Source organism: Triticum aestivum, chromosome 7B, assembly GCF_018294505.1.
Source record: "Triticum aestivum cultivar Chinese Spring chromosome 7B, IWGSC CS RefSeq v2.1, whole genome shotgun sequence".
NCBI classification, from domain to species: domain Eukaryota; kingdom Viridiplantae; phylum Streptophyta; class Magnoliopsida; order Poales; family Poaceae; genus Triticum; species Triticum aestivum.
Window position 1 is genome coordinate 464,742,587 of NC_057813.1, and position 13,791 is coordinate 464,756,377.

Genomic DNA, 13,791 nt, shown 5'->3' on the forward strand with positions numbered 1-13,791 from the left:
CCTTGGTTCAACTCCACAATCTTGTCGGAGGCTCCCAAGTGACACCAAGCCAATCTAGGAGACACCACTCTCCAAGAAGTAACAAATGGTGCATTGATGATGAACTCCTTGCTCTTGTGCTTCAAATGATAGTCTCCCCAACACTCAACTCTCTCTCAATGGATTTGGATCTAGTGGAAAGAAGATTTGAGTGGAAAGCAACTTGGGGAAGGCTAGAGATCAAGATTCATATGGTAGGAATGGAATATCCTGGCATCAACACAATTTACCAACCTCGGTGGGACCGAATTGTTAAACTCGGTCGGACCGATTTAGTAAACCTAGTGACCGTTAGTGATTTTTGGTGCAACCGACATGCATCTCTGTGAGATCGATTCAATTAGGGTTAGGGCATAACGTAATCTCGGTAAGACCGATTACACAAACTCAGTGAGACCGATTTGGTAATAAGCTTTCCAGAGAGTTGGTCAGGTAAACTCGGTGGGACCGATTTGCTCTTTTCGGTGAGACCGAAATGTTACAAAAAGGAAACAGAGAGTTTACATTGCAATCTCGGTGGGACCGATTGCTCACTTCAGTTAGACCGAAACGTTACGAAGGGAAACAGAGAGATTGCAACCCCATCTCGGTGAGACCGAGATCCCTATCGGTAAGACCGATTTGCTTAGGGTTTGTGGCAGTGGCTATGACTTTTGGAATCGGTGGCGCCGGATAGGAAGTTTCGGTGTGACCGATTTTGGCTTTGGGTTTTGGTCATATGTGGATGTGGGAAAGTAGTTGAGGGTTTTGGAGCATATCACTAAGCATATTGAAGCAAGAGGCTCATTAAGCAACACCTCATCCCTCCTTGATAGTATTGGCTTTTCCTATGGACTCAATGTGATCTTGGATCACTAAAATGTAAAATGAAGAGTCTTGAGCTTTTGAGCTTGAGCCAATCCTTTGTCCTTAGTATTTTGAGGGATCCACTTTCATCATCCATGCCATGCCATTCATTGAGCTTTCCTGAAATAATAGTCTTGGAATAGCATTAGCTCAATGAGCTATATGTTGTTATTAATTACCAAAACCACCTAGGGATAGTTGCACTTTCAATCTCCCCTTTTTTGGTAACTGATGACAACATATAGATCAAAGCTTCGACAAAAGATAATAAGATTGAATAACATCATCGCTTTGAGAGGTATGTGATAAGCAAGAGCTCCCCCTAAATTTGTGCATAGTTTAAGATTTGCTTTGGACTGCAAATGCACAATGAATTAGGCTCATGGTTTACTCTTCCATGTCACATACATCTTGGTGGAGCGCTCAAAATAATAAACAATGAATACATGCACTCATCACCAAGCATAGTGAGTGATCACATAAGATAGATACGATAATATCAAGCATGCATAAGTGTAGCTTATGATCAAACATATGATCATCAATGTCTCACAGGCATAGTATCTCAACCAAAAGCAAACAAAGTTTGAAAAACCACCAAATAAAGCAAGAGAGAATAAAAGCAACACTCTCTCTCGAAGCCTATGATCTATACATTTTTCTCCCCCTTTGGCAACAAGTTACCAAAAAGTTCATAGAAAATGCATAGTGCTAGATCGTCTCTCAGGCTTGATCTTCTGGTGGTGGTGTAGAGATGGCTCCTTGGATGAAGGCTTCAGTTGAAATAGAGGGTGCTGTAGGAGTTGGTGCTGGAGCTGGTTGCACTGGAACTGTTGGGGCAGTAGCTGGTGCTGAAGTTGTAGCTCTAGTATCTGTCACTGGCACTGCAACTGACCTCTGGGCTCTGGGTACTCTGGCAAACACATTGGTGGTTGTCTTGCCCTTCCTCTCTTGCATGTCATCCTGCAGCTGCTCTACAACTGACTGAATCTCAGTTACCTTGACATCTAGATCATAGAACTTTTGTTCCATGATTCTCTCCAGGCTCTCCTGGTTTTGAGTTAGGGTGGCCAACCCTTTCTCAATCCTCAGAGTTGATGCTATCAGGTAACCAAGCTGCTCTTGTTTGGTCTTCAAGAAATACTCAGATGCCTCCTCTTGAGTTGGCATCTTGGCAGCCTTCTCCTTCTTTGCCTTCTCCTTCTTCTCCTGAGCTTGGACAGATTGTGGATCATCTTCATTCATGACAACCTCGTTGTCCTCAAAGTCTGGATAAATTTGAAAATGTTCCTTATCCAACTGGTATTTCCCTATGCCCATCTTGGAGTTGATCAATTCTTGAATTTGAGGTGCATATCCACATATCCTCTTCTGATCTGCTGCAGTCCTCTTGATTGTCTCAATGATCAGGCTCATGACTTTGAACTTCTGGGGCACATCAAACACATGCAGCATGTTGATGGCATGCCCTCTGATCATATTATGGTCACCTGACTTGGGCAACAAAGTATGCCTCAGAATCCAATTGATGGTTGCCAATCCTGACAGCAGATAGTGGACTGATCCAAATTTGTGAGTCTCAACAGCTTTGTCAGGAATTTCCTTATACATGTGAGCCATGGAATTGTGACCCAACTTCTTCTTGGCATATATGTCCAAGTCATCTTCTTCTTCCTTGGGGGCATTGATCAAACTTGCCCATTCATCAACAGTGGATTGGTACCTAGTACCCTCAAACATCCACACAATTCTACCATCTGGGTAAAAGTGTGCTGTGGAGTAGAACTGCATGATAAGCTCATCATTCCAGTTGGTGAACTTCTATCCAACAAAATCTGCTACTCCAGAAGCAATAAAGCTCTCCTCCACTCCAGGGTAGTGCTGCTCATTCTACCTGATGAATTTCCAGTCAACCCACCTCATATCACAGACAATGGGCTTCTTGTCCAACAGAATAGTCTCAAAAAAGTCCTGTTGTTCCTTTGTGTGGAACCTGTAGTCAACAGCAGTTCTTCTTCTTGAAGCATATGGGTCTTTCATCCTCCACAGCCTCAGCCCTGAATCCTTCCTGATTCTCATGTCCTCAGCCATAGGATGGGCATCATTGTGGTCTGGTATCTTGGGCTTGAGCTTTCTGAGGACCTATCCTTCTTCATCTTCATCTTCTGCAACATTTGGCACTAGGGCCTTGTTCTTTTCAGCAGCTGGAATACTCCTAGTATTCCTCCTTGGAGCTTGCTTGGCCTTGGAGGCAGCTTTGGGTGCATCTTTGGGCTTGGATGTTGTAGCCCCAGACCTGATTGCATCTCCCATAAGCTTAGCTGCCTTAGGAGCTGGTGCAGCATCCTCTTCCTCTTCATCAGAATCCCTTCTCATTGAGGGCTTTCCAAGGACCTTGGCAGTTGTGGTTCTAGCTCTCTTCTTTTTCTTGTCCTAGTCACCATCATCCTCTGATTCAATTGTGAACTTCATGGTTGAACCAGTGGGGACTTTCTGAGGTTTTGATGGTGGCTCTTTCCTTGCAGGTGCCTGTTGGGGTTGATCTTGAGCTGGCACTTGAGTGGACTGCCTGGCCTTTGGCATTGGAGTTCTCTTGGAAGGAACTTTCTTCTTCAGGCCTGGCTTTGTGCTTTGTGCAGAGCCATACTCTTTCTTGAGCACCACCTTCTTGGAAGTGGCCTCATCCTCCTCAGCTTTGTAATCCTCATCCTCTGAGTCTGAGGTTCTCTTCTTCCTTTGCCTAGTTGCAGCCTTAGGCAAGTTGCTGGGAGTGCTTCTGCTCCCTTCATCTTAAGTTGAGGGACTAGTGCCCTCACTCAAGTCCATGTGCTCTTCAGACCTGTTCTGGCTGTCACTCTGATTAGACATACTGCAAAAGCTGACTGCTGGCCCTGTGAAGATTTATGGATGAGATAGAATAGATGAGCATCACAAAATGCAAAGATTTTTGCAAAAGAATGATTCAAAAGTTCAGTTTTAGTTTTCCACAGAAAGCATTTCGGATCAACCGATTTTCAAACTCGGTGATACCGAAGCAGTTTTGGAACCTAAACTGGTGATCTCAGTTGGACCGAGTTTCAGTTCGGTGGCACCGAGACTGCTAGGGTTTCACAGAATCTTCAAATCGGTCGCACCGATTAGTAATTCTTGGTCAGACCGAGAGTCACTAGTGCAATGGCATATGCCAAATCGGTGAGACCGAGTTTTTCAACTCAGTGGGTCCGAGATGGTTTCGGTCGAAACCTAACCCTAAAAATTTGAATCGCATCTAAACTACGGACTATTTTGGTTGGATAGAAGGATCTCAATCGTGGCAAGAATCAATATGAAAACAATGTGCTAGGAATTAGACGTGGATAGCACAAAGATCAAGTCCATACCCTAACTTGGCGGTGTCCTTGCTACGGCGGCAACGGCGGGGACGATTTCCGTTGACGGCGACAAAGACCAGCGACAGGAGGCTGCTGGCAGCGAGGAGATGATCCGGAGACCATGATGGCAGAGCGAGCTATTGCGCGGGTGAAGGGTTTCGGAGAAATTTCCAAACTTTTGCCCGTGGCTATATATAGCCTGACCCTGTCGGTGTGACCGAGTGGAACAACTCGGTGGCACCGAGATGCCTAACTGTGTTCAGTTACAGCAAATCGGTGAGACCGAAAAGTTCAAATCAGGTGCACCGAGATTGAAAACTCAGATCAACTTGGTGATCTCGGTAGGACCGAAATGGAAGAATCGGTCAGACCGAGAATCACAAAAAGGTTTTGGAAGTTTAAGTCTATGACAAATCGGGGACTCCGAGTGCTCCTCACATAGAGTGGTTCGAATCTGACTTGATCAAATTTTATGATGTAGCATGAATAGAGTTTGAGATGAGAAAAGCATAGATAGCTAATGAAGGTTCTTAGGCATTCTTGTCCATCCACTTGGCAAAAAGAAAAGAAACCAAACAATCAAAACAACAAGTGGATGTCCTTGAATGAGTAAAATATGCGCCGACATACTCACACAATAATATAGCAAATGAAATATGTGGCAAAGCATGCACAACCAATTCTAGCATCTATTAAACAATTGGCGATGACTAGGTCATCTATATATGAGTATATTGACTTAGGAGTCAAATGAGAACATTTGATCATAGGTCATATTCATCGTTTAAGCTCAAGTGGGGTTACCACTTTTACATAATGCATTAATGTGTTCACACCATTTGAGTTGCTTTGACTCAATTCTTAAAGTTAAGCTCCCCCTAGATGTGAGATCCCCCCTTAGAGGGATGAACTAACCTTGGGTTTTGTCGATGATGACTTCATGTAGGTGTTGAAGATGTAGATGCTCAATGCTGATGTAGATCATTTGGAGCAATCCTTTGGACTGAGTTGCACTTTCAACTTACTTACATGGGTTAGTCCCACAAGGAACAAACAAGAATATCCATAGACATAGAGTGATGCACACACAAGATGATGTCCATGAAATCATTAGGTTACCTTGTCCCTTGTCTTACCAACATGAGGGTTTGTGACTCCTTGAACTAGTGCAAGATGTGGAAGTTGATTGCACTTGTTCTTGCCAAAATGATATGAGTGAAAAATGTTGGCGGAGTCACCCTCAAGAACTCTCTAGTTCTTCTTCTTCGGGATCCACATCATCTTGATGGGAATCCTTGGAGTTGTAGTCGTACTAGATGAAGTAGAACTTGACGTAGTCTTGGGGACCCACTTGAACGAGGCTTTGGGTGCTTTTTCAAATGCATCAATCTCTTCTTGAAGCTTGTCCTTGCCTTTGTTCTTGTGGTCTTGTTGTGGAAGATCATCTTGAGCTTGTGCTCCGTTGAAGGAAGTAGGATCATACCTCTCTTGTTGAGGAACAAATTTCGTCTTGGGGTATTGATCTTCTTCCCACTCAACTCCATTGGCATTGAACTTTCGTTCAAAACCAACACCTTGATTCTTCCGGTGCCTTCCTTGCTTGCGTACAATTTCCTCGAATTGCTTACTCCCGGCAAGGCTCTTGTAAACACCTTTCTCTATAATTCCCTTCAATAAGCTATTTTCTTGCTCAAGTATAACTTGGCTAAGAGAATCATTAGTGGAATCAAGAGAACTACTAGAAGCAACAATATTGGTTTTGACATTATTGTTGTTACTACTAGAGGAAGTATCTTTCTTGTACTTGTTACTAGACTTGACTTGAGGCATGTAAGTAGATAAGAGTAAACGCTTGGCAATGTAAGAAGAACTTTTCTTGCGAAGATCATCATTGATTGCTTTTAAAAACTCATGCTCTTGCTCAAGATTGAGCTTTTCAAAGCGTAACTTCTCATGAGCCCTTAAAAGTTCTCGATGATCTTCGTAGATATTTTCATGAGCTAACTTAAGAGAGTTTAATTCTTTAGTTATAAGCTCAATCTTCTCCTTATCATTGTCATTCGTTGTAGCATGATTAGCATGATTAATTGACGTTTCATCATAGTATTCAGCACTAGAGTTGTCAACAAGTAAATCATCATCCACAAGCAAGTCATCTTCATCACTATTGAAATCAACATACTCGGGATGTGTTACCTTTGGACCTTTGGCCATGAAGCATCTTCCAACACCTTCATTTGGTGAATCAAATATGTCGTAGGAGTTGGTTGACACATGTGCTAGACCGGCAACACCTTCATCTTGAGTATATTCGGAGTCGGAGTGATAGCTTCTCTCGGAGTGATTGTCGGAGTCGGAGCCAGATACCCATTCACCAACATGAGCTTGATGTCTTCGTTTTGTGTAGCTCCTTGATGACTTGTCCTTCCTTTCCGAATCCTTGCTTCTCCGTGAGGGTCTTCGTTCATAACGATCATCTCTACTCCTCCTCTCTCTTGGTGGTGATTCTTCTCTTTTGCTCCTTCTTCTTGGAGAATCTTCTCTTCTTTTGTAGGGTGTCGTACACTCATTGGAGTAGTGTCCGGGTCTCCCACAATTGTAGCAATTTCGCTCTCGACTAGAAGATCTCTTGTCATTGTAAGACCTTGATTTGGAGCTTCTTTCTTTGCTTCTACTCTTGTAGAATTTGTTGAAGTTCTTCACCATTAAGCTCAATTCTTCATTGAAGGTTGGTTTCTCACTTGATGATGTGGGGGCACCACTTGACTTGTTGTGAAGTTCCTCCTTATCCTTGAGTGACATCTCATGAGCAACAATCCTTCCAATGACTTCCGTTGGCTTGAGATCTTTGTAGTTTGGCATCATTTGAATCAATGTGCACACAGTATCATACTTTCCATCCAATGCTTTTAAGATCTTCTTGATGATGAATTTGTCGGTCATCTCTTCACTCCCTAAGCCGGCAATCTCATTTGTGATAAGAGCAAGCCTAGAGTACATTTCAGCGACACCTTCACCATCCTTCATTTTGAACTTGTCAAGCTGACGTTGGAGCACATCCAACTTGGATTCCTTGACAGACTCGGTACCTTCATGCATATCAATCAAAGTATCCCAAATTTCCTTTGCATTCTCAGGACGGATGATTTTGTTGAATTCTTCGGGGCACAATCCGTTGAAGATGATATCACAAGCTTGAGTGTTGTATTGCAGCATCTTCAATTCTTCCGCATTAGCTTCACGGTTTGGTTCTCTCCCATCGAAGAATTCACCTTGCAAGCCAATACAAATAATTACCCAAACGGCGGGGTTATGTCCAAGAATATGCATTTTCATCTTATGCTTCCAACTAGCAAAATTAGTGCCATCAAAGTAAGGACCTCTACGGTGATAATTTCCCTTGCTAGACGCCATACTCTCCTAGGTTGTGAAACCAAGGCTATGACCACCAAAAGCTATGGAAATCAAAGCAAATGGAGACCAAGGCTCTGATACCACTTGTAGGACCTTGAAGTATGTCTACAGGGGGGCTGATTAGACTACTTGACCAATAAAAACTTAACCTTTTTCCAATTTTAGAGTTTGGCAGATTTTAGCTACTTTAGGACAAGTCAAGCAATCATCACACAATTCAAGCAAGCATGCAAAGAGTATATAGTCAGTGGAAATAAAAGCATGCAACTTGCAAGAAAGTAAAGGGAAGGGTTTGGAGGATTCAAACGCAATTGGAGACACGGATGTTTTTGGCGTGGTTCCGATAGGTGGTGCTATCGTACATCCATGTTGATGGAGACTTCAACCCACGAAGGGTAACGGCTGCGCGAGTCCACGGGGGGCTCTACCCAAGAAGGATCCACGAAGAAGCAACCTTGTCTATCCCACCATGGCCGTCGCCCACGAAGAACTTGCCTCACTAGCGGTAGATCTTCACGAAGTAGGCGATCTCCTTGCCCTTAAAAACTCCTTGGTTCAACTCCACAATCTTGTCGGAGGCTCCCAAGTGACACCTAGCCAATCTAGGAGACACCACTCTCCAAGAAGTAACAAATGGTGCATTGATGATGAACTTCTTGCTCTTGTGCTTCAAATGATAGTCTCCCCAACACTTAACTCTCTCTCAATGGATTTGGATCTGGTGGCAAGAAGATTTGAGTGGAAAGCAACTTGGGGAAGGCTAGAGATCAAGATTCATATGGTAGGAATGGAATATCTTTGCCTCAACACATGAGTAGGTGGTTCTCTATCAGAAATGGTAAGTTGAATGTGTAGGTTCGTTTTGATGGCTCTCTCCACGAATGAAGAGGAGGTGGAGGGGTATATATAGCCTCCACACAAAATCTAACCGTTACACACAATTTACCAAACTCAGTGGGTCCAAATTGTTAAACTCGGTTGGACCGATTTAGTAAACCTAGTGACCGTTAGTGATTTTCGGTGGGACCGACATGAATCTCGGTGAGACCGATTCGATTAGGGTTAGGGCATAACGTAATCTTGGTAAGACCGATTACACAAACTCGGTGAGACCGATTTGGTAATAAGCTTTCCAGAGAGTTGGTCAGGTAAACTCGGTGGGACCGATTTGCTCTTTTCGGTGACACCGAAATGTTACAAAAAGGAAACAGAGAGTTTACATTGCAATCTCGGTGGGACCGATCGCTCACTTCGGTTAGACCAAAACGTTACGAAGGGAAACAGAGAGATTGCAACCCCATCTCGGTGAGACCGAGATCCCTATCGGTAAGACCGATTTGCTTAGGGTTTGTGGCAGTGGCTATGACTTTTGGAATCGGTGGCGCCGGATAGGAAGTTTCGGTGTGACCGATTTTGGCTTTGGGTTTTGGTCATATGTGGATGTGGGAAAGTAGTTGAGGGTTTTGGAGCATATCACTAAGCATATTGAAGCAAGAGGCTCATTAAGCAACACCTCATCCCTCCTTGATAGTATTGGCTTTTCCTATGGACTCAATGTGATCTTGGATCACTAAAATGTAAAATGAAGAGTCTTGAGCTTTTGAGCTTGAGCCAATCCTTTGTCCTTAGTATTTTGAGGGATCCACTTTCATCATCCATGCCATGCCATTCATTGAGCTTTCCTGAAATAATAGTCTTGGAATAGCATTAGCTCAATGAGCTATATGTTGTTATTAATTACCAAAACCACCTAGGGATAGTTGCACTTTCAGCGAATGACACAAGACTTCCTCAGGAACGGCCTCACCAGGCAGGCTCGTGAGGAGGCGGAGAAATCAAGGCAGGGTACCTCGCAAGGTGCTCGTGATGCAAGCCATGACGATCGAGACCAGGCGGGCGCCAGGCGGGCGTCGGCCTGCGCAGTGTCCTTGTTTCTTCTTTGGTGCAAAGGGGGCAAGCACAGGCATGGAGTACCGCGGAATCAAGCATAGGTTGCCATTTCAGTGCAACAAGACCAAGACCAGTAGAGCGGTGGGATGAAGGTCACCGTGGAGCCCAAGACGGCGTCATCGCCAGTGCCTTTGGCAGCCGAAGACCAACTTTAGTCAGGATAACTTTTACTAGATGTTCCCCTCCGAAATGGCTGTTATGGGCGCCCTTCCCGCTCAATATTTGGGAAGACGACCAGGGCCTCTATATATAGGGATAGCCACCACAGAATAGGGGCATCTGGTTAGGCATCCAAGAGGCGATCGAACTCACCCAAGCAGTTCATCGCACCAGCTCAAGAACACCTCTCGCGAGGTTGTTCTTCCCTTGTACTATTCATCATCAGCCCCTAAGGCAATCCACCACACCACACACTGGAGTAGGGTATTACACCACAACGGTGGCCCGAACCAGTATAAATCTTGTGTCCCTCGTGTTGTTCATCGTTTTTAGCTTAGATCTCATGAGACGATCGGACGTAGATCGGTAGGCTTCATGCGCACCCCAGAGTTCGAACCTCAAGGGTCTACCAGAACCCAACATCTGACATTTGGCGCGCCAGGTAGGGGTGCGCCGGAATCTTTCTTCCACCGGGCTCGAGCCGAGCATCGGGCTGCTCTCGCCGCCCGCGTCGCCCAGACGGCTCCCGTCGGTGGGTGTCCCCGTCCCCTGCCGCTAACGCCGCCACCGGCCCAGCGGGGAATGAGCAGCAGGCCTCGTCGCTGCATCCTTCGGTGCGGCGGGAAGGCCGCACCGCCACCCCATCGCTGACTCCAGCTGGTTCATCGTCCCACGCCCGTCGCGCCCCCGCGGACGCGCATGCCGTGTTGCTCCTGGCGCATGAGCTTCTGCACTACCGTCCCGTCGACGACCTCTATGAGGAATGGCTCGCTCGCATCACCGAGCTCGTCAGCGCCGCAGGGGGCTCCCCTGTGCCGTCCCTCTCGCTGCCTCGCCCTCCGTCCTGTGCAGGAGGCGCAGATCAGGAGATGCCTCCGCCACCTCCTCCCCAAGAAAGCGCCTTGGCTCCAACGCACGCGACCCCAGGACGAGACCCACCGCATCCGGTGCCTGCGCAACAAGAAAGGAGCTGCCAAGAAATCCCTTGTCCCCAAGAAGGTGCACGCATGCTCCCGGCACTGGTGCGCCACGATCGCATCCCTGCTCCAGCACGTCAAGACCCCACGCTGCTCCAGGCAGCGGCATGCAGGAATCTCCATGAGCATGCCCCGCATCAGCAGAGAGCTTCGGTGGTCACCGCAGGCTGTCGCGCCTTCACCACCGAGCCACGCAGTGTCGCCTGGCCGGGCAAGTTCAAACCTGACCTGCCTCCTAGCTACGACGGCACTGCAGACCCCACGGAGTTCCTACAGCTCTACGAGCTGGGGATTGAAGCCGCCAACGGGGACGAAAAGGTCATGGCGAACTGGTTTTCCATGGCACTCAAGGACGGCGCCCGCACCTGGCTCCTAAACCTGCCTCCCGGCACGATCTCCTCCTGAGACGAGATGCGCACTCGCTTCATCGCCAACTTCCAGGGCACTCGCGACCGTCCGCCGGCCGTGGGTGACCTGCGCCGCATCAAGCAGCAGCCTGGAGAGACCTTGCAGAAGTACATCCAGCGCTTCAACAACACTTGCCTCAAGATTCCCAGGGTGACCGAGGAGGCCATCATCTCAGCATTCTCTGATGGCGTCCGCGACATCAAGATGAAAGAGGAGCTGGCGATCCACAAATATTTGTGTACGTCTCTGGAGCTGTTCAACCTGGCGACCAAGTGCGCAAGGGCTGAGGAGGGACGCCTCTCCCTTCTCGAGCTCAAAGCAGAAGACCCAGAAGAGAAGAAAGACAAGGCCAAAGATGTGAAGCGCAAGGGAGCAGCTATGATCGCAATAGAGCCGGACACAAAGCGCGGCAGGGACCAGCCAGAGTCATCCAAGGGCAGCCGGTACTGTGTGTACCATGATCTCCACACCCACAACACCAACGAATGCCAAGAACTCAGGGCCGTGCGAGAAGGCCGCGTCGGTGGTCCATGCCCCGAGCGCAACGATCGGGGTTACGACTGAGTCGGTGCAAGAAGTGGAGGACGATGGGACGATCGTGGCCCTCGCCAAGGGTGGCGTGACCGGCCTCGCGAGGACCATTGGCAGGATCAGCCTCGTGAGGGAGCTTGGAGAGATCAGCCTCGCGAGGATCGCCCGCAAGGCAACACAGGACTTCCCCTTCTGCCACTACCGCCAAGAAGGAATGAAGACCATCATCAGGATGAGGGGGCTGGGGGCTTCCAGGAGCCGCGTGCAATTGCTTGCATCTTGGGCGGGGCTCAGGCCCCAGCCTCTCAGTGCATCTTCAAGCAGTTTCCACGCGAGGTGAATGCATTCCTCCCCAAGCTTGAGGCCACGCGCCCTCTCAGGTGGTCCGTGTGCGCCATCACGTTCAGCTTAGCGGATCAGCTCAAATGCGCGGCGACGGCCGGTGTCCTCCCGATGCTCTACTCCCCAGTCATCAGCAATGTGCAAGTTACCAGGACCCTCATCGATGGTGGGGCAGGGCTCAACATCTTGTCCGTCGAGACATTCAACAATCTCCAAGTGCCATACGATTAGCTTCAGCCAACCAAGCCCTTCTCTGGAGTCACTAACGGTTCCACTGTCCCGATAGGGCAGGTCCGCCTCCCCGTCACTTTTGGACAGCGCAACAACTACCGCACCGAGCTCACTGACTTCAATGTCGCCCACATTTGCCTGCCATACAATGCCATCCTCGGCTACCCAGCCCTCACTAAGTTCATGGCAGTGACTCACCATGGCTACAATGTCCTCAAGATGCCAGGAAGTGGCGGGGTCATCACGGTCCCCTGTGAAGAGAAGGATGTGGTGTGCTCCCTCGAGCGCGCCTTCCAAGCCGCGTCAATCGAGGACCCAGACAGCAAGAATGGAAACCTTCCTGAAGCAGCTCTCAAGAAGAAGAAGAAGACATCACCTGGCTCAAAGCCTCAGGAGGAAGGCACCTCCGGAGGCGCCACATCCGAACATGCGCCCAACCAAGGGGCGCCACCCTCCGTCGCATAGGGAGGCGCGCCCGGCGCCCTCCTCGGGCAATGCTCGGGGGCTCTCTGCTAGGGAGCCACTGACTTTGCCAAGATCACGAGGGAGGCGCTTGAGCACCACTTGGAGGCGTGCTTCACGGTACGTTTCCCTCAGGAAGGCGTGAGACAAGGAGGCCCAACCCTCAGGAGTTCATCACCAAGGTCGCTCAGGAGTTGCAGGAATCAAGGGTCATGCGCGGTAACCGCCGCCTGCCCAGCGTAGCTCCCCATCCAGGCGAGGATGGCGGGCTGCGCATCTGCATTGACTACCCAGGGCTCAATCGAGTCGCATCTCCGGAGTGCTTCTGGCCTTCACGCATGGGGCGTTGCGTGGGTCCACCGCACAGCTACGTTCGCATGCCCTTCGGCCTGCCGAACGCAGCTGCAGCCCACTAGCGCCTGATGAGAAGCATTCTGGAAGCCCAGGTGGCCAAGCATCGCGCGCTCCTAGAGGAAGGGGAGATGGACCTCGTCGAGCCGCCCAGACCTCGCGAGCCTCCCGAGGGTCGGAGCCCCGAGGGCTCGTGAGGATTGGCTTGTTCACCACGCACCGTCAGCTACTCCGACCCTCGCACTGCAATGGTATCAGGTGACTTCTTTCAAGTTTCGTTTTAGCTGGGGGCGCCCCTCGGGCTGCATCATCCCCAAGTCGCTTGGGCCTGACCCAGTGGCGTTTGCTTTTCTCTGCGTCTATCTAAGTTGATTTGCTTCTTCATGCTTAACTTGCTCGAGATAATCGCCTGCTCGATTGACACCTACCTTTGGAGTTGCTCACTCTGGCACGGCGCTTGCGCATGGGTCCGTCCCTGCAACATCGACAAATCTGAGTGGTCGAGCTCTGGCCGCGGCAGCCCCGCATAGTGCTACCTCACCAGGCCCTCAGTGCCTCAATCACTCCCTCGGAGCAACCAATGGCTGGTTGATAACCGCAATGGCAGTCCTTGTTTTCCTTATGTTGGTATACAGGATCCACGTGAGGAGTAGCGTGGGGGCGTCCTGAGCTCCCTCTTCCTCTCTCCCGCACGATCCGCTCGCGCGTTA